A 26354-nucleotide genomic window follows, 5' to 3' on the forward strand; every position below is an offset into this window, starting at 1 on the left:
TGGAAAGCTAATCCAGTGCAAAAGTAAGTAAAGACAAAGATCATCTGGGTCAAATGTTGCTTTGGTTACATTGATAGAATTATTCTGGATTTCCATCAATTTTGGCTCCTGTGAAATTGAGAGCAGACTGTGACCCAATTTCACTAATGTAATTGCTTAGATGCTCTTAAATACTGATGATGCATTGATGAGCTGGCTCTGTCTTGTTTGCCACATCTTGGTTTCAACAAACCAAATCACTTAGGCCACCTCCTGCTTCCTTTCACATCACTAGGAGTTTTGCCACTGATTTGAGTATGACCAGGATTTTGCCCAGTATCAGCTAGAAATATGGGGCCCAATTTTTAAAAGTGCTTGGCCCCAGTTAGGCACCTAATTCTGGATTCCTTAATGTTCAGCCCTGAGAAGCTGGTGGAACTGAGCTCTGTTGAAAACTCAGCCCTTTTAGTACTGACATTGCTCTGGGTCCTGTTGCATTTCTACTGCCAATCGCAAAAATCTCCCATTGACTTCAATAGAACCAAGATTTGGCCCTCTGTCAGGTAGTCAGTATCACTTCTCTGCAGGTTGTTTCCTAGCTCAGGGTTAAACTTTCCCCTGACATAGCTCCTATGCAGCTCCCTCAGTGGTGTAAATCAGGGCGGAATTTCTGATAGGAAGTTGACTGTGTACATGGGAAAGTTGCATTGTGTGTCAAGTTTCCAGGTAGGCAATCTGATACGACAGCTATCATTGCCTGCTTGAAATAGCAATCAACTGTTTTAGCTACTGGAGTTAATTACTACAAAATGGAGGTTTATTTACAATACTGAGCTTTATTTACAGTATTGCGTAGTAGTTAATCCTCCCCATGTTTCTAAATAAAAATCTGCAGCCATTCAGTGATAGACAATAATTGATTAGACCTCAGAGAAATGCATATTTATAAACTTTAATCTAAAGAGCTGTCCTATGTATAATGTATGAAGCGGTATATAAAAGTGTGAGGCTGGCTAGAGGAAGTGATATGAAACCATTTTCTTTTTATAGAAAGAAATCCTTTAAAGGGGCTTTGATCTAAAGTTGGAGATCTGTATGTGTTTGTTGGGGAGTAAGTGTTCTTTTATGAACTGGGTACAGTGTGCATATAAGTAGATGTATTCTATTTGATGTGTGGAGATCAAGGTGTTGGAGCCTTTTGCTGCTCATCTGGACATCGTTCAGTTTGTATTTTTTTCTTCCATTACTGTTTTCCCTTTTTCAGACAATCAGTTAGTTCTAGTTTTGTTTTTTGAGTTGCATGAGATTTTGGCCCTGTATAAGAACACTTCTGATTTCTTTCCAATATTGATAATTGTGTGAACAGCTCTTCAGTACAGGGTGTGGATCTCTTTTTCCTGCACAATAATAATAAACTGTCTTTCATCCAAGGATCTGGAAGCACCACAAACTAGTTAAGCCTCACAATACTTCCTGTGTCATGATAAAATGAGTACAATATTGACCAAAAGTGGAAAATGACACAGAGATTTAAAGCCCACACTTAAAAACTTGGCATTAGGCATCTGAATAAGCGGCCACGTGCTCAAAGGTTGTGAGAACCTGTATCACTGGGAAATGCAGCACCTTTGAAAATTAGTGCCTATTTCTTGAATACACAGTTCAATAATTTTTAGCTTGACTTCCCCAAAGCCGCTAGGTCCAGGACAGAGCCAGGAACAGACTGCAGTAATCTTGGCCCAAAGTCCCATGCTCTAAGACCTGGAAGACTGTGTGTTCTCCAAACAGTGGTGTGTGATAGATAAACCAGCACACAGTCTATCAGTAATTGCCTAGAGACACTTGCATAACATGCAGAAATAAAACTTTAAGAGTCCTATATAGGCAAGAAACCGTGCCACCTGGAAATACCCCAGGCAGGAGGGAGAGAGACGTAGGTCTCCGCCCAGCCATGACCGCTGGGGAGTTGGAAGCCTGAGAGTGGGTGCACCTCAGAGTGGAAATATGGTACAGTGGCCCTGAGCTGTGACAGAATTCATCACCTGCAAGTGAAAGCTTAAAATCTGACTAGTAACAACTGGAGTATCCCTTGACTGTCAGCAGCAAACAAAACATTGAAAAGAGTCTTCCTCATTTGTCTGCTGTGGAAGAGACGCTTTGGTAGAGCACTTAAAATATACAACTGCAGGGAGACAAAATAATATGTTTACATAGTCTTTAGTGACCTGACAGGTGCCTCTGATATAATCCATTGTCCTTGACTTTGGAAGGGACGAAGTTTTCTCAGCTGAGGGGATGTGGCTATGCAACAATCTTCCAGAGGAAACTAGGCAAATCCAAAAAGAAAAGGAGGACTTGTGGCACCTTAGAGACTAACCAATTGATTTGGGCATAAGCTTTCGTGAGCTAAGGTGCCACAAGTACTCCTTTTCTTTTTGCAAATACAGACTAACACGGCTGTCACTCTGAAACCTAGGCAAATCCAGAGTCTGAGCGTCTTTAGGAAACGCTGCACAACCTTCCTCTTCACCAAAGCCTTCCCACTATCTTCAGATATTCACAGCCCTGACACCCCCATCTACCCAAATGCCCCCCCCCATTTATAAATAAGTAAAAACAAAACAAAACAACACACACACACACACACATATACAAAATAACCAAAGCACAGGTTTTGCAGAGAGCCAGAGACTCCATGAAGTCCACTAGGGACTTTGTTACTGGTGCTCAGGTGGCAGGCAGCAGTCTACAACCCTAAAACGGAAGATCTGGCTGCCCAGAGAAATTGAGCAGCAATTACATGATAGCATAGAGGGCTTAATCTGTGCAGTTGGAATCTTATCCAATCCTTCAGGTACGGGCGAATCATTGCTCCATCACTATTTAGACTCCTGTTTGTGGCAAATGTTAGATGAAGCAACAGATGACCTACCCCTGGGAGTCAATATTAGCTTCTGTTCAGGCCTGTTCTTTAGCTTCGGCTTGGATGCAGTCAGCAATCTCTGCTTTGTATGCATCACCAAAGGTGTCAGACTCTTACTAGGTAACTACCCTCTGGAGATGATTCTGTGTTCTTGGTCCACTCCGAGCGAGACTGGCAGATAATGATGCTCTTGTTTTGCAAGTGCCTCTGCAAATCTTGGTTTGAAAATTAGCAGCACAGAGATCAAAGAAATGTGTAACCCAGCAGCCCTCTCACCAAAATACTGAACACAGCCACAAAATATGTCACTCTGGGAGAGTCCTTACCAACAACACGCTCACTTGCCACAGACGAGCAGTGTAAGGCTATTATCCAAAAAGCTTGCATTGCTTTTGGTCATCTGAATTAACTTAAGAGGAAGTAATTTGCTTTTATACAAAGATCAAACTGTGCAGTTCACTAGCATTTCCCATGCTAGTATAGGCTAGTGAGACATAGACGTGATACCAATGTCGTATACTTAAATACATGGTGAACCTTATCTTTTTAAAAAACATCTAGAATTGACTGTCTCCCTATAAGAATCAATGGGCATATTATTCTGTGGGTCCTATTTTACTCTGCCACTGAGTATGAAAGTGTGGGAAGACTTGGAAGCCTCCATACAGTAGCTAGACACAATCGCAGTTACCCTGAACTTTGACTGGTCCTTCCCATCACCCCCAGGGGACAGGGATGGAGCGCGGGCCATGCATCTCCATCCTCTGCCATCAGATGTAGGCAGGTCTGGAGGGTGGGGCCTGCTGCCCCTCCTGAAAGGTTGTAGCAGCTGGCAGTCTCTCCTTGCCATAGCTCTTAAATAGAGAGCTTTCTACCAGTCCAACTTCCTGCCTCTTCACAGCAGCATGGTAACCTGGCTTAGTGTATACAGCGCTGGCTGGGTGTCAAGAGATCAAGCTTCTATTCTTAGCTCTACCTCAGACCTGTGGTGTGACTTCCATCTCTCTGTTTATCTCAGTTTTGCCATCTGTAAAACGGGGATAATGATGCTTACCCGCCTTTGCAAAGTGATTTAAAATACAAGGATGAAAAGTGCTTTATGAGAATCAAGTAGCAGTATTTAAATACAGAAAGGGTGAAGGGTTTTTACTTTTTTTGTTTTGTTAATTGCATGACTTGTTTAGAAAAGCTAATTCTATTCTTTGATTATAAAACCATAGTATTCTGAAAAATCTCTGGGCTCTTCCTTTGGGAACCTGCAGGAGCAGAGAAAAACCTAGGACACACTTTTTACAGACTACAAACTACACTGAACTCCTGATAGTCAGTTGATCAAATATACAGGGTCTCTTGTTCAACAGTTGCTAAGCAGTGTGCGTATTACATGTGAGAAGCCCAATGCTGCTAGGAGCAGTCATTCATCAAGACAGATTCAATAATTTTAAAATTCCTGTTGTAACAGCGCTTTCATAATGCGGTTAACACTGCCCCCATCCACTTCTTTTTAGGATCATCCTCATTTTTGACAAGATCACTCCAGGCCTTGTAAATCTAGTTTGTTGGATATTAACACCCCCAGAATAACTTTTCAAGGTTATGTCACCTGAGGATTCTTCTTTGTGGGAGGTCACTTGATTTCTCCTTTAAGGCAGCTTTCCTCCTGCTTGGCACTCCCTCAGATAGCCACGGATCTTGCCCCATGAGTGAAAATCCTTCGTCTTTATTAATGCAATGAATTTCCTTCACCTTGGAGAATTAAAAAAAAACCCCTAAAATTAAAGGCTGGGATCCCAGTAACCACCGTTTCCCCCCTTCCCCCGCCTCCCCCCCCCCGCCAGCAGCAGCGTAATTGTACTGCGTCTAAGTGCTTTCTGTGTTGACACACCATTCTTCATATTTCTCTTTAACATTTAATTGCTTCCCACAGTAGGGACAATGGTTTGCCCCCGACCTACTGTGTCTACAAAGACACAGGTCTGGTAGGAAAGAGATTTCTTCAATTTAATTAATCGTTTTTATAGCCAGCCGCTTCAAATGAACTGCACACACAACCTGAGCTGTGCTAGGGTGGGAGGGAGCAGTTTAAAACTAGACTGTCTGTTTCCATAGAGTAGGTGAACACAGTTTCATTAAAAGCTCTTCAGCACCTTGGGCCAGATCTTCAGCTGCAAAGTCAATGGAGCTATTCCAGTTTATACGGCAGAGAAGCTGGTCCACTTATATAAGCTGTTGTAAAAGCAAGTGTAAGCAGAGTCAGGATGAGCTCCACCCTGACATCTGGTGGTGAGGTGTGGCCAGTTGTGGAAAAGAACTTCAGGGGCCAATCTCATTTGCATAGGCACACCCACCCCGCCTAGAATGAGGCCATAGCTGCCCAAATGGTCACTTTGGCTGCTGTGGGATCCCCAGTGTCTCTGTTATTGGGGCAGGAAGAATAAATTGTTAATACCCTGATTATGGGAACTGTGCTTGGAACTGTACTTGGCCTTTTGTTATGATGGAGGGACTCGCCATCAATTAAGTAGCACTTGCTAGGCAAGGGTCATGGGTTCCAAAACTCTGAATTGAGAGAGGCTGGGGACAGGTATTAATACTTGGTGGTATAGGGCCCCTGGTGAGGGCCTTACATGCTAATTGCACTGCCTCCTCTCTCCACTGTGGAATATCAGAGCTAATTTTGATTCCTTTAGGAGTCTAGTTACAGGCTGCGGAGCTGAATTCACTTTGGGCTAATGGTGCACTAGCACTGAGGCTCCCCTACTACAAGCTGAAGTCACAAAAGAGCTAAACTTACTAAGAGCTGAAATCACTGAGTGTTGTGTTAAGTAGTGGGGGAGCCTGAAGATATATGGTGCAGCATTTTGTGGGATGGCTGGCAGAGCAGCTTGTGGAGCAGAGCAGTTTGTCAGATGCCTAGAGCAGCTCATGGGGCGGCTGGCAGAGCAGAGCCCCATGGAAAGGTGGGGCCATCAGCTTTGGACCATGTAAGGTGCCCCTTAACCCCCCCCCCCCCAATCTCCACCCAGGTTGGGAGGTAAAACTCTGCAGATAAAGTTTCGAACTCTGGGGCTGCCCTGACCAGGGACAGAGACTTTTGGGTCGTTGGACTTTTGGGACTTTGAGTGATTTTGATTTGCTGGACTCAAGAACCAAAGGGAAAGGACACAGCCCAATTTGTTTGGGGTGGGTTTTTTGCTCATGGGTTGTGTTATGAATCCTGTTGGTGGTGTTTCCCCAACATAATGCCACATTGTTTCTCTCTGTTATTAAAAGGCTTTTTGCTACACTCAGACTCTGTGCTTGCGAGAGGGGAAGTATTGCCCCTTGGAGGCGCCCAGCGGGGGTGGTATATATTTGTCCCAGGTCACTGGATGGGGGCTTGAGCCGGTTTTGCATTGTGTTATTGGAGTGGAACCCCTAGATACTGAACCCGGGCCTTGTTGCTGCCAACTCTGACGGGCAGAAGGGTTACACAAGCAAGAGTGTTCACTGAGCATTCCAGGGTGGGTGAGGCCTTGGTCTCCCAGCCAGAACTTACAAAGGGGTTAAGAGGGGAATGGAGCCCCACACTACTCGTCTCTGCTGTTCAGTGGCAGAATAATAGAAGTTGCTCTGACCTCCAGCTCTTATGCTTCGTTCAACAGCTTTTGACCTGCATTGAGCCGCTGCTGAAGATGGGGAGCAGCAATACAGCTCTTCCCTTTTTCCCTGGTTTGGCTAAGCCTAGGACATGTGTCAGGCTCTCTGTTCCCTCCCTTGATGGCAGCCCTGGGAAAGGGGTTTGTGGAGAAAGTGAACACAGTGGGCTTTTTAGAATGGAGGCTACTGGCTTCATTGCTGGCCCTCAGGAAGATTTTTCTATCCTGGGGTTTTATCCTGCCACCCACCACTGGAGCATCTGAGCACCTTCCATGTAAAAATCAGTGGCAATAGCAGAGGCCCTGGTGAATTTTATGGAGTGTCTGGCTCCCCTCCCTTTTGAGGGTAAAAACTCTTCTTGGTGTACATTTTTTTTTCTAGGCTTTATTCATTTAAAGGATGTTAAATCAGCGAGCAGGCTCTGTAGTCTTCAGCTCTGTGGCAGGAACAAAGCCGTTTGTCCCAGCCATGTCATCACACAGGCCCCCAAGGCGTGAAATCCTACCGAGGACCTGAAGGACTGAAATTGGGAGCTTTCCTTGAATGACGAGTCTCCTCTGGCTGACGAGGGACGCCAGTAAGCTGTCAGACGGAGTCAGTGTCTCAACTGATATAAGAGGGCTTTGAAGATGTGAACATGAGCAGCTAGAAAAGAGGCAGGCTCTTTATGTCTGGAACTAACTTCCCCATGAAGGACAGGGCTTCAGGAAAGGAAAAACCATTTTAGGCAGGGTCAGGATTGGAGGAAAAACCACACTCATGTTGAGCAACTAGCCCTGCCTGCCTGTTGCTTAGGGTGAGAGTTTAATTCTGTTTCCCTTTCAAGGCCTGCCTCAGAGTGCACCTGTGGAGACTTTAATGAGCAGGATTTCTGCAGCACCTCCACTTCTCTTGGTGTTCTGGCTTGACAGCGCTATTTTCAGAATCAATACCATGAATAACGTACTGCTGGAATCTGATAATAATTTAAAAAATAACCCTTTGGAAGGAAGCACATTCTCCACTGTCCCCAAGTGAATTAGAACTTCATTTCTCTTCAACATACTTCATTTTTTAATTGGTAAAGTTAATAGAAAAGTGCTGACCCTAAGAGTGAGGGGAATTATGCAGAAGGTTGACATGGAAGGTGAAACAATTTTGCCTTTCTCCTGGAACAGAGCCTGTTTTCTCTACAGCCTGTAAATGTTCCCCACACTCCCCAGAAGCATCACAAATAGCATCCTTGCTGACAACCTCAGCAGACAGGACAAGGAATGAGGCCCTTATCCTGCAAGTTGCTGGGCATCCTCAGTTCTCACTGACTTCAGTGGGGCTTGTTTGAAGTGCTCAGCACCTTGCTGGGTCACTACCTGAATAGGGGTGGAGACCATACTACACTCAGCTGTGGATGTGTGATCCCATTGGGTTGGGATTGAAGCACACAGGTGGGAGAAATTTGCCCTGTGGTTACTCATACATTTCCTGTTCTATGGATAAATGGAAGATTTCAGTCTCCATGGCCATCAATTAAAAAAACCAAAACAACCTCCCCATGAAACAGATCATCCTTTAAAAGAATAAAGCCTAGAAAAAAAATGTACACCAAAAAGAGTTTAACCCTCAAAAGGGAGGGGAGCCAGACACTCCATAAAATTCACCAGGGCCTCTGCTATTGCCACTGATTTTTACATGGAAGGCGCTCAGATGCTCCAGTGGTGGGTGGCAGGATAAAACCCCAGGATAGAAAAATCTTCCCCACGAGTGATAGTGTTCTAACCAAGTCTCTTTGGAAAGTCATGGGGATTGTTGCTGAGTGATGTTAAGGGCTAGGAGTGCTTTAGTTAGAAAGAGGATGAACTTTGTCAGAAACATTTGGGGCATCAAAATGTGATCACCCACCGGAAAGGGCAGCTATTGTGTAAAATCAACAAACCTGGCCTGAGGAAGACAGGGAGATTGGATAAAGTGTGGAGTCACTCTCACAACAAATGTATATCATGCCTTCTACCATGAGTACCACTCTGGCTTGTAATCACTGTTGCTCACCAACTTTGTACTGCCCTGTCCTACTCTCCTCCTCACCACTGAAAAGCTCTGAGTCTGAATGTCTTTAACAGTTAAAGTAGTATCCAACAGATGTATAAGTATCCTTTATGGACAGATGCATTTAGGACTTGGAAATATCCTCATGCCCCATCTCAAAGACCTCTTATAGCCTCCTGTTCTTATGCGGTCAAACTCTACTCACCTACCTCATTCCGAATTCCTGCTGAGGACATGGAAATGTTGCATGGCATAGGAGAGCAGGACATGGCATAGGAGAGCAGGACTTTGCCTACAGAGCATGCACAAGTCCTATTTTCTTTCTCACTTCAGGGAGAGGGGGAATCCAAACAAAGTCAATCCATTGAGCTGAAGCATTTAAATGGGAGTGTTATCCAGGCAATTTTTTTCCTCGCTGCCTGTCACCTAACCTGCCCCACATTGGGTGCCAAGGGTCGGCCTACCTGATCTTGCATGTGGTGTAATGCACACTGTTGTGGGTAGTATATGTGGTCCAATTGCCTTACAGTAGATAGAATCAGACCTGCTCCAAGGTCCATCCGTTTGTGGTTGTCCAGCGAGAAGCCTTGTGCTACTGGCAAACAGTGAACTGAAAACATAGAAACATTTAGAAACCAAATGTCAGGACATTGGCAAACTGATGCCTATTATTAGTATCTATTGTTTGTATTATTGTAATGCCTCCGGACCCCATTGTGCTAGATGCTGTACAAACACAGAACTAAAAGATGGTCTGACCTAAAGAGCTTACAGTCTAAGTCTAAGACAAGATCTAGCAGATGGATAAAGATGGGGGAGTGCAAGGATACAGTGAGCCAGTACTGGTCAGCATGATCAGCAGTGGTCTCAGCATACCAGCTGCCTAACCACTGTCCAGGTTTTGTAGGCATCGTGGCAAAGGAGAGATTTAAGGAGAAAATTGAAGGAGGGCAGTGAAGAGGCTTTGCAAATATTTATGGGGAGTTCTTCTCAAGCAGGAGGGGCAGAATGGGAAGTGTCTAGTCAACCTGTGGAACTCACTGCTGCAGGGCAGTTTTGAGTATGTCAGGCAAGCAGGATTTATGATAAGGGTAATGAAATCTCATGCTTCAGAGTGTATCCTGTGCTCTGGAAAGATGAGAGACGTTTTTCTTCCTCACCCAAAGAGTATTACAAAATGGTTTAAAACCTTCCTGACACACCAGCTGTTGGTCCATGCATGGGAAGGAATCTGGTTTAGATCGACCAAGGGTCTGATCTGTCAGTGCAGTTTCTGTGAAGATTTCCTGTTCGTTCAAATGCTGTAGGCCTTTTGGGTTTGATTTATGAGCTGGCATCTCAATGCTACACATGTGCTTAGTTCTCTGTGCATGTGACTCTGCTATACATAGCAATTGATTGTTATATGAGGTCTCTTTTTGAGATCTGTCCAATGCCATTAGAAAGACATGTTCTCACTGTCTTTGAGAAAACAGTTTTATTGTATTGGGGGAGGGAATGTACATTTAAAAGTGAAACGTCATTGAAATATGGTCTCCGGTGCTGACGACTCAAACATTTTAAAATAAAATATAAAGCCGATTTTAAAATGTAGCTCTGTTGCACTAAACCAGAATGACCCCTACATTTCAAAGAGAGCAGTGTATCACATGTCAATGTTTCTCATTCTCATGACTTCAGATTGCAATTCTTCATTGCAAGCATGGCTTTGTGAAGCAGTGCAGACTGCGTAGCCGTGTCTACCTTTTGCATCCAATGAAGTGAGCTGTAGCTCACGAAAGCTTATCCTCAGATAAATGGGTTAGTCTCGAAGGTGCCACAAGTCCTCCTTTTCTTTTTGCGGATACAGACTAACACGACTGCTACTCTGAAACCTGCCTTTTGTAAGTGATGGTTCAGCTCATGAGAGACGTGGTCTAAGTGTTTGTGACTTGCAGGTCCTCCATAAAACTGAATATCTTGAGTGCGACTGCAAGAGGTGTGGAGGTGGGAGCAGGTGTAGCTAAGAAACAGTGATTTAATTGGAAATTTGAATGGCCACAGAGATCAAATGCCCATTATATGCACTATGTAAAAGGGATTTTTTTAAAGAGGGGTCGTTCTTTTGGGGCCTAATTTAGTTTTAAAGATGAATATCAGATCCCAAAAATACAGAGGTTGTGAGAGAGAAATGGAAGGAACTGCCCCTTGTCCCATTTTAGCAGCCTGATCAGCTGTCTGCCATCTATTTCTCAGAATGCCAAACCAGAGACAACTTCCCAGCACATAAAATGTGACCTATATAGTGCATGTTTTGTTTCCTGTATTTCATCATCAGATTCCTTGTGTTTGTGCTCAGAATTGCTGCTGATAACCACGTAAAACACATTTTCCCCCTGAGGTCACATGCACAGGATGCGTCTGGCTCTTTTTTGTTTGTAAGGATTATCGTGAGCTTTACTTTGCTCAATGCCAGCAAAGAGCCTTGAAAGAGTCCTTTGAATTAGACAAAAGTCTCTGAAAATTTAGAACAACTCCCGCCCCAACATTTGAGATGGAGGAGATGTATGTGATCTCTGCAGATAAACAGCTGCCTCATCCTTCTGTTTGTAGCTTTTATATTAGTGCCATCTGCATTGATTGGTCGGGGGTGGGGGGAGAATTGCTTCAAATATGTGGCAATGTACATGGGTTGATAGTTACCCCTCTGAATCCCTCCCTGTTCCTTGGTAGATGGGACCATTTCTCATGGTGGGTTGTTGCTTTGGGGCGTACTGTAAGGGGCCACTGCATTACAGTCCCATGTGTTGGGAGATAGATTCTGTCCCCTCTCACCAAAATCTGCAGGGTTCCCCCCTCACACACACACTGAATTGTTTTACAGAAGGGTGGAGGTGAGTTTCATCCCATAATCATACAGAATGTTGTTAAGAACCTGGATTCTATAATGAAGGAAGGTCCTGTATTGACTTAGAAAGAGCGAGTGCGTGTTGCGTCCTGAAGTGAAATCCTGGCCCTGTTGAAGTCAAATAGGAGATAACCCATTGATATCAATAGAGCCTGGATTTTTACCCTGAGTTTTTCTAAGTCCTGCATAGCCTGTGACTTGTACTTAAAATAAAATAAAAGCAAAGTTAAATCCTCATGGTTGTCTCCTAACTTCAGACACACTCGCTGTCTTGTGAAACTGGTTTATGCACGTGTGCATAGCCGAATGCAGCCTTTGGTGATACAAGAGCCAGCATGTCTGAGGGCTGGGCTGAGTACTTCATTGGCTTCTGACGCCCAGCTCCCTTCTGACCCAGCACCTCTCCTGTCAGAGCTCCTGGGTTCTGTTCCCACCTCTGTCTCTCTGTGCCTTCAAGTTCCCCATTGATAAAAGTCTATGGCCCTAGTCTCTGTTGTACTGTGGCCCCTTTATGATGGCTCTTCACGAGAGGCATTAGCTAAGGACTGGTGTCGCCATATCTAGGAAAAAGAACAGGAGGACTTGTGGCACCTTAGAGACTAACAAATTTATTTGAGCATAAGCTTTCGTGAGCTACAGAATGCATCCGATGAAGTGAGCTGTAGCTCACGAAAGCTTATGCTCAAATAAATTGGTTAGTCTCTAAGGTGCCACAAATCCTCCTTTTCTTTTTATGGATACAGACTAACACGGCTGCTACTCTGAAACCTGCCATATCTAGGCTCTTCCAAACAGGGACTACACGATGGAGGTGCTTTTTCTTTTTTTAGTGAAGTTTTTAGCTTGGTTACAGAGAAAAGCTTGAAAATGGGAACCCAGAAGGCACAGAAAAAGACCCCCACATACATTATTTTTTTTTAATCTCATGGGTTTGTTGTTGTTGTTGTTGTTTTGTTTTTTGCAGGGATGGCCGGGGGGCAGGCACTGTCTCCTGATTGTTGAATGCTTGAAACTGCTGACACTTACAAAACCCTGTTGGTAATAATCAGGAGATGGTGCATGGCAGAAGCATTGGTTTTGTGTGCAAGCCACTTATTTATTTGTTTATTCATTAGTACATTAGAGCCTGTACATCATGAAACTTAATGTCTGTAAAGTGTTTTGAGCTCCTCGAGTGAAAGGGGTATATTTATGCCAAGTTTGGCTTTTAATCATTATTATTGTTTACTATGTATCATTCCTTAAAGGCAGTTTGACTTCCACTCGAACAAGATCTCCCATTAAGCTGTTCCTGTCAAAATCTTTTTTTAAACCCTTTTATTTACCCATCAACAAGCCACACAGTTGCTTAAGAAACCATTTTTTCTGCTTAGTGAGGAAGTACCTCCAAAACTGTATCAACAGGGTCACCTGGATACCTGTAAACGAGGTCCAGGATCAGCAGTGGTCGTTAACAAGATGCTATTTGGCTAGTGGTAGTTTAAAGACTGAATGAGCTAGCACATTGCTGGCTGCACTGCCCTCAGCATTATGGAAATCCTGTAGTGACTGTTAAACCTATCACTACTATAGGCAAATATAAGCAAAGAGAAGCATCTTAACACAGTCTGGTCTTAGCTTTTCCATTTACAAAATAATCTCTCCAACTCTAGGAGCTTCATTACTAGCAGAATTCTGATCTCCGTTGCCCTAATCCAGATTAGCGCTACTGATTTTGGTGGAGTTACTTCAGATTTATGCTGGTGTACCGGATCAGAATCTGGCTCCGTTTTTTTTGTCACTGACCTTTAGACCAATCAGTTCTTTTAATCGAGTGTCTCTCCTTCAGTGCAGATGGTTGTTGTAAAAGAAAGACTCTGTAGTTCTGTAACGCGCATTAATGCTAAAGTCTGCTCCTAATCTGCAGCTCATCTTTAAACCTACAACTGCTGGAGCTCCCTTTGTGCAAGATATATCCCTTTGTGCAAGGAGTTAACTGCATATGCAACTTTCAGCAAGATTATAAACCCTCCTGTAATGCTGGTGGCTCCTTAAGAGTTCTCCTCCTCCACTCCCACTCTGCTGCTGCTGCTTTCTGAAAGCACATTACATAGATCTGTTTCTATCTGATTGAAGCCACTGAGTTACTTAATCAGATTGACCTGATTTACTCTTATCAATTTCTTTAACGAGGTGCCGAGGTCGGCTTTTAGCCATTACTCTTATTAAAAAGTTTATTTTGGGAAAATCTTTGTGCCAGATGGAACCTGCATGAGCCACTCAGCTTGCTGGATGGCTGATCCTTATTAATTAGTAAAGAAGTCAAGAAAAAATAAAACTGCAGCCAGTCAGAAATGAGCTTCTCTATAAAGGTACAGAACAGGAGGCTCAGAATTGAGATCAAGAGGTGTTAAGTGCCTAAATACCTTTTGACCATCTGGGTGCATTTGACATGCAGGAATGGAGTGTGTTCTGCTGCTCCATAGTGTTCCATGGAATTGATCCTGTGGGAGAGGTAGAATGTCAAGGGTGGGGAGATGTATGTTCTAATCTAGATAAACACTGGAATGCGTTACCTAGGGAGGTGGTGGAATCTCCTTCCTTAGATATTTTTAAGGTCAGGCTTGACAAAGCCCTGGCTGGGATGATTTAGTTGGGGATTGGTCCTGCTTTAGGCAGGGGGTTGGACTAGATGACCTCCTGAGGTCCCTTCCAACCCTGATATTCTATGATTCTATGAACTGTTTTCTGGTGGTAGTCTATTATATTGGCAAAGTGTCTGTCAAGTCCCACTCGAGAGGTAGATCTTCTAGAAGACAACAACCAACTACTACCACTAGTTAGTGGAGTTACTCCTTCAAGATCAGTATAGGGGTTGAGGTCTGTACTGCAGTGCTGAATATCTCAACATTGCCATTGACCCAAGTGGTAGGAGAGATCATTACAGAAGCACATAGATTCTGATCTGTTACACTGATGTGAATTCACAGTAACTCCATTACAGCCAATGGATTTACTCCAGATTTACATTGGTGTAAATGAAATCAGAATCTGGACCCTGATGTCTATTTAGGACCTTGTCTTTATGCAGAAATAAGGGAAGACTATGTCTTTAAAATCTGTTCTATCAGCAAGCTATAGTTCTGACTCTCTCAGTTACACCTGTCTCCATCAGACAGACCTGTGTAGCACCTTCTCCCAAAGCAGAGGATTTCATTGCTGGACAGGTGCAGGGGGGTGTTTTTGCCTTTCTCTTTCTCTGCTTCATATATCATTGCTAAAGGCAGGATACTAGCCAAGGTGAAGCGTGGGTTTGTTCATTTAGTGTGATGGAAATAAAATCCATTCAATGGAATGTTGTCACAGAATAAATGTCTCCTACTCTGAAAAATAAAACTTCTCGCGTCTGTCACTACCACTTCAGCCATGCAGCAGATGTGATGACAGTGTGTTCATCTGATGTATTTGGTAGAAGAGTGGGGAGGAAACCCTAAGATGACTCTTGCATAATAGATGCCTTCTATGTAACAAGTCAGATTTTAAGGCGGGGGGGGGGGCGGGGAGAGGAATGCGTGGCCCAGTGGTCAGTACCAACAGTTCTGTTGCATGGGGGAGTGGGGAAGAAGGGGCCTGGATATGGGGAGCATGCAATCCATTCCTCCTGCGTACAGCATGGCCATCTGTGGGGGCATCCTGCATCCAGCCTTGGATGAGCGAGAGAGAGAGAATGGCCCAAGATCTACAACAGAGTGGGTCAAACTTCTCAAGCCTTCATTCCTCCCGTGGGTGGGTGGGGGGGCATTTGTGGGCTACAGGTTACTATTATCTGGGTTTCATGGCCCTGATTCAGCATGGTGCTTAAGCACATGCTTAACTCTAAGCATGTGAGTAGCCCAATTCAGCGGGACTACCTATCTCCTTAAAGTTAGACGTGCTTAAGCATGTTGCTAAATTGGACCAATATGCATAAAGTAACTGGATGCTTTTCAGGGTGGGAAGCAAGTGGTCTGTGGTCAAGATTCTCACATGTGATCTTGGATGCCTCTGATGCTGAGGGCCCAACCTAAGACACCTTACAGAGGCTTGATTTTCAGAAAGTGCAAGTGGACTCACAAAACCAACCAACCAACCCCTTTCAGTCTTCCAGTTGGGCACCCCAACATTGAAGTCCCTAAAGTCACTGGTCTCTTCTGAAAACAATGGCCTTAACATTTAAATACTGAAAACATAGAGCTGTTTAAAGGGCCATATCGGCGCTAGTATATCTGATTTGCAGACAATAATATTTAGCTGTGTCAAAATATCTGCATGTAGACTTTCTAAACTAACTAACAGTTGATACAGTCCAGACAGAGGGTAATGGAACTGTTCTTTTTGAGGGTATATCGGCCAGACAAGCCAAATCCTGCATTCCTTTGTTTAATTCTGGAAAACCACTCATTTCAGTCAAGGGGAAATTGGAGTGACGGTAGATTTTACCTCTTTCCTTTCATTTTCCTTTGTATGTAATATAATACCTTTTTATTTTTGCCTGATATTTTAGTAGAGGCACATCTGTAACTAATAACAGTTTGATATATATATATATAAAAAGAACTAGCTTTGATAGAAATTATATTTGAATGTTGCTTAAATAATGAATGGGGATGCCATATTCATTAAAATTTGAACAAAACCTGTATACCTCTTTTGATGGATGTGGCCAACAGACATTAAAATACAGTGGGAATTCTTGTTCAGAGACTCACAATGGCTGAAAATAAAACTTTTGAGTGTTTGCTGCTAAGTATGCTGCATTTACAAAAAGGGTTCATTCAGTAACTAGGTTAGATGGCTGTTGCTGAGGAGTCAGAGAAAAATGACTACAATTCACTTTTTTCGGATCCTTTGTCTTATATTTAAGGGTTTCATTTATCACTTGAGGGGTGTGGGTGTTTATCATTTGTTATAATTAAAAGAAAATCAGCTCATAAAATCTAAGGAGGGTGGTTTAGAATTTGGGGCCAGACCCTCTGGTGAATTGGCCTAGCTCCATTGATTTTCATCCACTTGAGGGTGTTTTTACACCAGTCTGATTTACACTCACTGAGGGACTGACCCCTTTTATTATTATTTTTTTTAAATGTTTTTTGGAGCCCCTCTGTCTCTCTCCTTAGACCGACACTGAGGAAAAGGCATCCTGTTACAAAACACGTTCACTAACATGACATAATAAAAGACTTAGCACCCAGGGTGCAAGGGGCAACTCTTTCCTAAGAACATGTCGGCTGGCTGAGGTTAATCTTAGGGTCTCCGCTGGGATTAGCCATGACCAGCTAACACGACCCTGGGTTTACTCACAACTGACTCGCACGTTTTTAAACATGACTGTTTTTGTTTACTCCAAGGGCAAAATCATGTACACCGTTATGTCCCCGACGCATTTCTCCAGCCAGGCAAGGCCTCAGTCGCTTCTCATGACCCTGTCAACCCTTAAGTAGCATGGCTCCGTAATGGCTTAAACAATTTTTTCCCAGCCAACAAAACCCAGAGTTTAGTGATGGAAATTACCTATTGGGTCATCTAGTCTATTCCCCAGCCCATTACATATTTACTAGTTATAAAATTGCCAGGGAATGTTTTCAGACTGTTTTCTCTCTAGCAGCCTCTGCCTGGAGCCTCCAGTATTTAGATAACTGGCATATGAATGTTGTGGTTGTCTCTAACAAGTGTTTCCCAGCGCCTTGAAGTGAGGAGAAAATAGTACTGTATAACGCTCTTATTAGCATGTAGTGGAGAAAATTACTTTGCTTAGACAGTCGTGAGTAGAAAACGTATTAACTGTATGTTCTTGTACCTTATACCTATCAAAGCTAATACTATATCTCTACTATTTGTAGAGGGAGAGTGGTACATTGGATAAGACACTGGCATGAAATTCAGGAGATTTATGGATTCTACTCACTGCTTTGCTCCATGACCTTAAACTTTTTAGATAGCACCTGCTATACTATACTTAACACAGTCTCTTACTATGTGTTTGTACAGAACCGAGCACAATGGGGCTCAGAGCTAGGTCAAGGATTCTAGGTGCTACTGTAATACAAACAATAATCTGATCTTTGTGAGATGTGCATTACAGCAATGGAATCTAAGGAGCCAGATACCCAGCTGGTGTAAATCACTGTAGCTTCACTGAAGTCTAAGGGTCTGGCATGCAGTTTCTGCTCAGTTTTTCATACATTTTGGAGAGAGGATACAGTCTGTCTCCTTGACAGCATTTTCCCCATTCCCCATGTATAATTCTGATTTGGCAATGGAAGCTTCAAGTCACATGTCCTTTTGTGCATTAATCAGGATAAAGTGCCTAATTATTTCCCTGATTAAATTTTGTGATTAAGTGTTCTATAATTGTCTGCAGGGTTTAGGCTTTTGACTATTACTCATAATTGAGTTGGTGGATCATCTTGTCAGGGTTCAGGTAGTGTTGAGTTGATTCAGTCTTTCTGATGTGGAAATGGTTCACATCAATACGTGTGTTTAAACTCCACAGAATGTTAGGTTCCTTTTTTTTTGCTGAGGGAAGTCTAAAAATTTACCAGGAACAGGGTTGCACAGCTAGCTAGGTGAAGAATGTTGATAAGAAGGGCGTGTGTGTGTTTTTTGTGGGTGCACACGTGTGTGTCCGTCTGCATGTGTTGTATATTATTTCTTTGTTTTTGGAATTCCTAGAGAGGAGGAAGTAGCTTGAAGGTCTGGAAGTTGTTCAATTTAGAGGAATGGTGTGCCAGAGTATATTCCACAAATCCTAATCCAAACCACAGGAAAACACACAGAATAGGAGAGTGGAGATTCACTTCCCTGACTGGGAAGCTACAGAATGTTTAGAGCCAGAGAAGGAACAATTTTAGAGGGAATTGAGTTGAATTGCTTATCTTTCCCTGCCCTCTCCAAACAAATCACTGATACATTTTAAACCATTTTCCTTCACTATGTGAATGAATAGTGCTAAATTACAACCAAATGCTCATTCAAACAAAAACGGGGTGCTCTACAAGTCAAGTTTTGTTTGGGGAGGCTTGTGTTGATTGGACCTGATGACAAGAACATCCAGTGGTGAATGTGTAGGGATGAAATCTGCTAAAATAAAGAGCATATGGCAATGCAACCTGACAGGCTAAATCCTAAAGGGCAGTTGACATGAAGCCAATAGGTGCTCTTGTTTTGAATAACTGCTGTGCGACATGAAATCAAACTGCCAGGCCAAATACTTAACACTAAGCACGGGCACGTTCGCTCTCTCTGCTGGGCGTCGATCGGCAAACGGTACAGTACCACTGTAGTATGTGCAGTGGCTTTCGCACAAACTGTTTACTTTCCAGAATTAAATAATGCAGGATAAAGATCAGTCGAGAAAGTTGCTTTGCCTTCTTGTATTTAAATGCTGCTTCCTAGACAGTTCAATAGGAAGCCATGCGAGAGGATGGGCTCTTCCAAAGCAGTTATGGACAGAAATTCACCTCTGATGTAAGAGTGTACAAAACAATTGAAGCAAATGGAGTTGTGCCCGCTTATACCAGCAGTGACCATTTCCGCCATCTCAAATGGATGATTGAGACTGATGGCTAATAGGAATTGGGCATCCAAGTCCCACAGGTGGCTTTAATGCATGATCAGAGCAGAACAAGGCACTGTCATAAATATAAAGGGAAGGGTAAACACCTTTAAAATCCCTCCTGGCCAGAGGAAAAACCCTTTCACCTGTAAAGGGTTAAGAAGCTAGGATAATCTCGCTGGCACCTGACCAAAATGACCAATGAGGAGACCAGATACTTTCAAAGCTGGAGGGGGGGAGAAACAAAGGCTCTCTCTGTCTGTGTGATGCTTTTGCTGGGAACAGAACAGGAATGGAGTCTTAGAACTTAGTAAGTAATCTAGCTAGATATGTGTTAGATTCTGTTTTGTTTAAATGGCTGATAAAATAAGTTGTGCTGAATGGAATGTAGATTCCTGTTTTTGTGTCTTTCTGTAACTTAAGTTTTTTGCCTAGAGGGATTCTCTATGTTTTGCATCTTATTGCCCTGTAAGGTATTTACCATCCTGATTTTACAGAGGTGATTCTTTTACTTTTCTTCTTCAATTAAAATTCTCCTTTTAAGAAACGGAATGCTTTTTCATTGTTCTTAAGATCCAGGGGTTTGGGTCTGTATTCACCTATGCAAATTGGTGGGGATTTTATCAAGCCTTCCCCAGGAAAGGGGGTGTAGGGCATGGGGAGGATTTTTGGAGTAAAGACGTTTCCAAGCGGGCTCTTTTCCTGTTATATTTGTTAGACGCTTGGTGGTGGCAGCAATAAAGTCCAGGGACAAAAGGTAAAATAGTTTGTACCTTGGGGAAGTTTTAACCTAATCTGGTAAAAATAAGCTTAGGGGGTTTTCATGCAGGTCCCCACATCTGTACCCTAGAGTTCAGAGTGGGGAAGGAAACTTGACAGGCACTATGAGGCATTTTAAGTGACTCTGTTTACCCTAACGTCCCTGCACAAAAATACACTGTTGTAGTGTGGCAATGTGCTATTGTCATCTTCCCTTTTTCAAAGGTCTCTAGAATATACTGTGTCTTCCAAGCATTTGACAGCTGGAACCAATCTGGGGTAAAAGCCTCACATACATGATTTCACTGCCAGGAAACATCTGCGGAGAGGAAGATCGAGTTTTCTGGTTTGAGCGTGTGACCGTAGCTAGAAATAGCTTTTGGGGTACATTTTTAATCAATAACATGAGCTAGGAAATTTCCTTTCGGCATGCCAAAAGAGGACACTCCTTTTCAAAACTGCTCCAGTGCTAGTGAGGATTTGTGATTGGTCATTTTAATAAGTAACAATGTAAGCAGGGTCTGAATGAACTCTCCCCTGACAGCTAGTTCAGGAGGGGGAGAAACTTCAGGAGCAAACTGTATTTATATGAACATACCTACTCTTCTAGGTATCTAGCAGACAGGAGTTGTGTAGCTCCAAGTGATCAGCTTTGGCTGGTGTTGGGTTACAAATCACTTTACCGGGCAAACCGCTCCAAAGCCGTGAGGGAGATCCTAGACGGGCCGTCGCCCTACTGCACGATCCCATCTGAGCATCTCTACAGCTACTTCAAGGATGTATTCGACCGCATAGCCCAGAATGACGCGCAGCGCCCAGAGTGCCTCCGCTCCCTGCCCCGTGTCGACGAAGCAGGTGTCCTGGAAACTGACTCTACGCCCAAGGAAGTGATGGCCAGACTCTCAAAAACAAAAAACACAGCTCCTGGGAAAGACGGCATCCCCTACAGAAAGCGAGATCCCGGCTGCCTGGTCCTCGCCACGCTCTTCAACCAGTGCAAGCGATTGTGCTGGACTCCCAGCTCCTGGAAGAAGGCCATGACAGTACTGGTGTACAAGAAGGGTGAGCGGGATGACCCCAGCAACTGGAGGCCCATCTCCCTCTGCTCCACAATGTACAAGCTCTATGCCAGCTGCCTGGCATCAAGGATCATGGAGTGGTCGGTGAGCGGGGGAGCCATTAGCTCCACCCAGAAAGGCTTCATATCCTGCAAGGGCTGCTATGAACACAACTTTGTCCTCCAAACCACCATCGAAATGGCCAGAAGGGCGCGGAGGCAGTGCACGGTAGCATGGCTCGACCTGGCTAACGCCTTTGGGTCCATGCCCCACCACTACATCTTTGCCACGCTCCAGGAGTTTGGGATGCCAGAGAACTTCCTCCGTGTACGAGGGATCCGAGAGGTGTACGAGGGATGCAGCACCACCATTCGCTCAGTCGAAGGGGAGACCACCAAGATCCCAATCCAGAGCGGAGTTAAGCAGGGCTGTCCCCTCAGCCCCATCATCTTTAACCTCATCATGGAGCCGTTGCTGCGAGCGATCTCCAATGGCGCCGATGGCTTCAACCTCCATGGTGAGAGGGTGAGCGTCCTGACTTACGCGGATGACCTGGTCCTGACCGCGGATGACCCAGAGAACCTCCAACATATGCTAGATGTAACCAGTCGAGCTGCCTATTGGATGGGGCTCCGCTTCAATGCAAAGAAGCGGAGCCCCACATCAACGGCAGCAAAAGGGACTCGGTGCAAACGACAGGGTTCCAGATCCAGGGCGAGCCCGTCATCCCGCTGGCAGAGGGGCAGGCGTACTGGCACCTCAGCAGGTTTCCGTGTCCAGCAGACACCCGAGGACACCATCCAGGAGATCTTGCAGGATGCCGCCAAGATCGACACCTCCCTGCTAGCACCGTGGCAGAAGATAAATGCCTTGAACACCTTCCTGATCGCCCGCATCTCGTTCGTCCTAAGGGGATCCGCCGTGGCGAAGGTACCCCTCAACAAGGCAGACAAGATCGGCCGGCAGCTGGTGAAGAAGTGGCTGTTTCTTCCGCAGAGAGCCAGCAATGAGCTGGTCTTTATCACCCACAGGCATGGCGGTGCCAATGTCCCCCGCATGGGTGATCTGTGTGACATCGCGGTGATCACCCACGCCTTCCGCCTGCTGACGTGTCCCGACGCCATGGTGAGGAACATCACAGTAAATGCCCTCCATGACGCAACAAAGGAAGCGGATTGGCAGAGCCCCCTCCAACCAAGACACCGCCAGCTTCCTGAGTGGTTCCCTGGATGGCGAATTCGGACAGGACGGTGGCGACATCGCTTCACTGTGGTCCCGCACTCGCAATGCCACGCGTCGCCTGGGGAAGCGCATCGGCTGCCGCTGGGAGTGGTGCGAGGAGCGCCAAGAGCTGGGAGTCCTGGTGCCGCAGATCAGGTCTGACGACAACACCATCATCACCCCGAGCGCCAGGGACATGCTGGAGAGGACCCTGAAGGCGGCCATCCACTCGCTGTACATGGAAACCCTGAAGCATAAACCGGACCAGGGTAAAGCCTTCGAACTGACCAGCAAATTGGATGCCAGCAACCACTTCCTCGCCGAGGGCGGCTTCACCCGTTTCGCCAACTGGCGGTTCATCCACCGCGCCCAGCTCAACTGCGTCCCACTCAACGGAGCCGTCCGCTACGGGAACCAAGACAAGCGTTGCAGGAAGTGCGGCTACTCCAACGAGACCCTGCCCCACGTCCTGTGCAGCTGCAAGCCCCACTCCAGAGCCTGGCAGCTGCACCACAACGCCATCCAGAACCGCCTGGTGAAAGCCATCGCACCGCGCCTGGGGGAGGTTGCCGTGAACTGCGCCATCCCCGGTACTGACAGCCAGTTGCGACCTGACGTGGTAGTCACTGACGAGGCCCAGAAAAAGGTCATCCTCGTTGACATCACGATCTCCTTCGAGAACAGGACCCCAGCCTTCCGCGAATCCCGAGCTCGTAATCTGGAAAAATACGCCCCCCCGGCCGACACCCTGAGAGCGAAGGGCTACGAGGTGCAGATGGATGCCCTGATCGTCGGAGCCCTGGGCGCTTGGGACCCCTGCAACGAGCGTGTGCTGCGGACCTGTGGGATCGGTCGACGCTACACACAGCTCATGCCTCATGGTCTTGGACACCATCCGATGGTCCAGGGACATCTACATCGAACACATCACCGGCCACCGACAGTACCAGGAGGTGTGAGCCGGTACGACATCATGCATCAACTATGGGAAAGGGACTGAGAGACTTTTTCCATTGGACCATATGAACTGGAACCATAAACTCACTGAACAATAAATCCCACCAAATGAGGGTAGATCCATCCTCATCATCGTACCCGCTCATTATACTCCACACCTGAACATAGCCATTATATGGACAACATACCCCCATAGCTCAACGTCTGTACTTTGACCCGTTAAACTTTTACTCCCAATCGGGGAGATTGCAGATTATGTATTCCTTACGCCACCCGCTCCTAAACCGAATTTCGCACCCCTTGATAATCTGTACCTTATTCCCTGATAACCAGAAACTTCTATGCTTAAACTTTGTACTGTTTTCTTTTTACTTCATCATTATCTTAATAAAATTATTAAATTTGAATGCAGGGGTAGTGAAATGTTATCATTGTTATCTTCATTGTATGACTAAAGGGGAGAAGAACTGTGCTGAGCTTGTCCCGACTGAGGGGTCACCCTTAGCTGAAAGGAACTTGGTAAGCAAGGGGCTCAAATGCCAGACACCTCTGAAAGTAAGAGGGGTGGAGACAGCTATCCCAACCAGGAGGTGAGGACTTTCCCTAAGGGTTCCCAGTCTGGTTTAACCTGTTCTTCCCCACTGTTCAAAGAGAGAGCTAAATAGGCTGCATTAGGAGCCTTTTGTTGTGTTAAAGTGCTCAAATGAGACCTGAAATTGTTTCATGGTCTCTGTGTGTATATAATGTCTTCTGCAGCTTCCACAGTATGCATCCGATGAAGTGAGCTGTAGCTCACGAAAGCTCATGCTCAAATAAATTGGTTAGTCTCTAAGGTGCCACAAGTACTCCTTTTCTTTTTGCGAATGCAGACTAACACGGCTGTTACTCTGAAACCTGTGGTGGGACAGTGTTTATGCCCAGGCTGCAAAGAGCTGAAAATTACTAAGAGACTGATGTGCAGAGGTCACAGCAGAGGCAGGCAGCAGCAGAAGGTGACAGTTGGCTGGCGAATGAGCAGCTGGTGAGGCAGTGAGTGGAATAAAAGTGGCTGGCAGGGTGGCCAGGCAGTGAGGAACTGCAGCCAGCAGAGAGGAACCATGGCTGGTGGGGCGGTGGCAGGCCAAAGCAAGTGCTCGGATGGTGGAGCAAGCAAGGTGCCTTCTTCCCTGGGTGGAGGGTGAACAGACACAGATGCACTTCTGAACCCTGTGTCCTCAGTGACCAAGGACAGCTACTGTGAGTGGGGTATGGTGAGGGAGCACAGAGGGACACAGTAAAGGAATTTTTGGTTGTAGAACTCAAGAACATGAGGCAGAAGACTCTGCCCCACGAACTCTGGGGTAGATGTCCTGCTCACAGTTTTATGTTTATGAATCCTGCTTGTGGCATTTTCACTAATTAATGTCAGGTGACCTCTCTCCTTTCATTAAAAGTTTCTTTTCTGCACTCAGACTCTGTACTTGCGAGTGGGGAAGTATTGCCTCTCAGAGGGACCTAGGGGTGGTGTGTAATTTTCCCAGGTTACTGGGTGGAGGCTCAAGCTGGCTCTGTGTTGTATTGTTGCAAAGGAACCCCTAGATCAGTGGTCCCCAAACTGTGGGTTGGGACCCCATTTTAATGGGGTCGCCAGACTTGCTGGGCCCAGGGCCAAAGCCAAAGCCCGAGCCCCATTGCCCGGGGCCAAAGCTGAAGCCTGAGGTCTTCAGCCCTGGGTGGCAGGGCTCAGGCTACAAGTCCTCTGCCTGGGGCTGAAGCCCTTGGGCTTTGGCCCCCCTCCACAGCCTGGGACGGCAGGGCTCAGGCTTCCCCCCTTCCTACTACCCCTACCCCCACCCCCACACCTAGGGCGGCAGGGCTTGGGCAGGCTCAGGCTTCAGTCTCCCCCCTCCTGGGGTAATGTAGTAATTTTTGTTGTCAGAAGGGGGCTCGTGATGCCATGAAGTTTGAGAACCCCTGCCCTAGATATTGAACCCGGCCCTGGTTGCTTCTGGCTCCAACTGGCAGAAGGGTTATAATAGCATCTTGATATAAAGACACAGTATGCTGTGGGGACCTTTGAAAAAGGGAAGTTGACAATGCCACATCATAACAATATAATGGGGTATTTTTGTACAGCTCACGAAAGCTCATGCTCAAATAAATTGGTTAGTCTCTAAGGTGCCACAAGTACTCCTTTTCTTTTTGCGAATGCAGACTAACACGGCTGTTACTCTGAAACCTGTGGTGGGACAGTGTTTATGCCCAGGCTGCAAAGAGCTGAAAATTACTAAGAGACTGATGTGCAGAGGTCACAGCAGAGGCAGGCAGCAGCAGAAGGTGACAGTTGGCTGGCGAATGAGCAGCTGGTGAGGCAGTGAGTGGAATAAGGTAAACAGAGTCACTTAAGATGTTTCAGTGCCTTGTTCTGCTGGGATCTTGCATTCTTGCGGCTTTGACTCTCCCTTGCTAGGACTAAGCAGAGCCAAGGAAGGTTAATGTGTTTGGCACTTTATTTGTATACTGTTGTGATCCTAAAAAGACTGAAACATCCCTAAGCATGAAGCAGGGGGATTTTTTGTGTGTGTTCAGTTCATGCTTTAAAACTCCACTCAGAGATAAGAGCCTAGCAGAACCTCCTGCACTCTAAAATCCTGTCGGTATTAGTATATAATTACATACTGGCTTCTTGTTGGGTTTTTTTTTTTCATGCCATATTTGATGTGAAGATGAAACGGAGAGAGGCAACATTCAATATTTATTTTCCTTACACTTGATTGGCAGTGTCTCATAAAAGCATGGGCTAAATGTTTGAACGCTGATTCAGTGTTCAAAAGGCCAGTAACTGGGCTTTTAATGAGGCTTGAACTAAGAAATATAAATACTGGATGACAGGCACTGTGGGGCTGGCTATTTAAACCAGAATGGCAGCCTTCCTTTTCCTTCACAAGGGCAGCACAGTTTGGAAGAGATGCTAGAGAGGGAGCACCTGCCTATGAGGTCACCTGCCATACTAAGGTTCCTCAGAGCTGCTTAGGCCTTGATATTGCAGTCCTGGCTAGGAGTGTGTGAGCAGTGAATGGGAGGCCAGCCACTGTCTACCATTGGTTCATGTGATCCACTCTGCCCACACCTAACATGAGGATTGGAGACTGTTCAGCTGTGGGTTGGGTGTTGCACAAATGCTGTGGATGGATTAGATGTATGACCTAACCATGCGGTTGGTCCTGATGCTGTGACTGGCATTCTCTGATTTTTAATTGTTTGTGAACAATACAGGGAGAACATCTTTAATTCAGGGAGAAAATCCCCATACAATTGAGCAAAGTTAAAGCAAACGCCGATCTAGCTAAGGAAATC

General features: G+C 45.3%; 1 protein-coding gene and 1 long non-coding RNA gene across 5 annotated transcripts in view; one reads left to right on the top strand and one right to left on the bottom strand.

Moving 5' to 3' along the window:
- Positions 1–26354, top strand: part of ST3GAL1 (ST3 beta-galactoside alpha-2,3-sialyltransferase 1) — a 120063-nt gene that overhangs the window by 24920 nt on the left and 68789 nt on the right. The window contains exon 1 of one of the 3 annotated variants that reach the window (XM_074943816.1): positions 19289–19333. The exons of the other annotated variants lie outside the window; for them this stretch is intronic. The gene's annotated coding sequence lies outside the window, so the exon portion shown is untranslated. Of the gene's footprint in view, positions 1–19288; positions 19334–26354 lie in introns of those variants that run through there. 3 annotated transcript variants of the gene reach the window in all.
- The window catches only part of LOC141982085 (uncharacterized), a 179518-nt gene that overhangs the window by 21406 nt on the left and 131758 nt on the right, over positions 1–26354 (bottom strand). The window contains exons 2-4 of one of the 2 annotated variants that reach the window (XR_012637951.1): positions 13856–13933; positions 9028–9173; positions 4506–4648 (exon numbers count right to left, since the gene is read on the bottom strand). This is a non-coding gene — a long non-coding RNA (uncharacterized LOC141982085). The remainder of the gene's footprint in view (positions 1–4505; positions 4649–9027; positions 9174–13855; positions 13934–26354) is intronic. The other variant, XR_012637952.1, reaches the window with a different exon arrangement.

This window comes from Natator depressus, chromosome 2, assembly GCF_965152275.1.
Source record: "Natator depressus isolate rNatDep1 chromosome 2, rNatDep2.hap1, whole genome shotgun sequence".
NCBI lineage: Eukaryota > Metazoa > Chordata > Testudines > Cheloniidae > Natator > Natator depressus.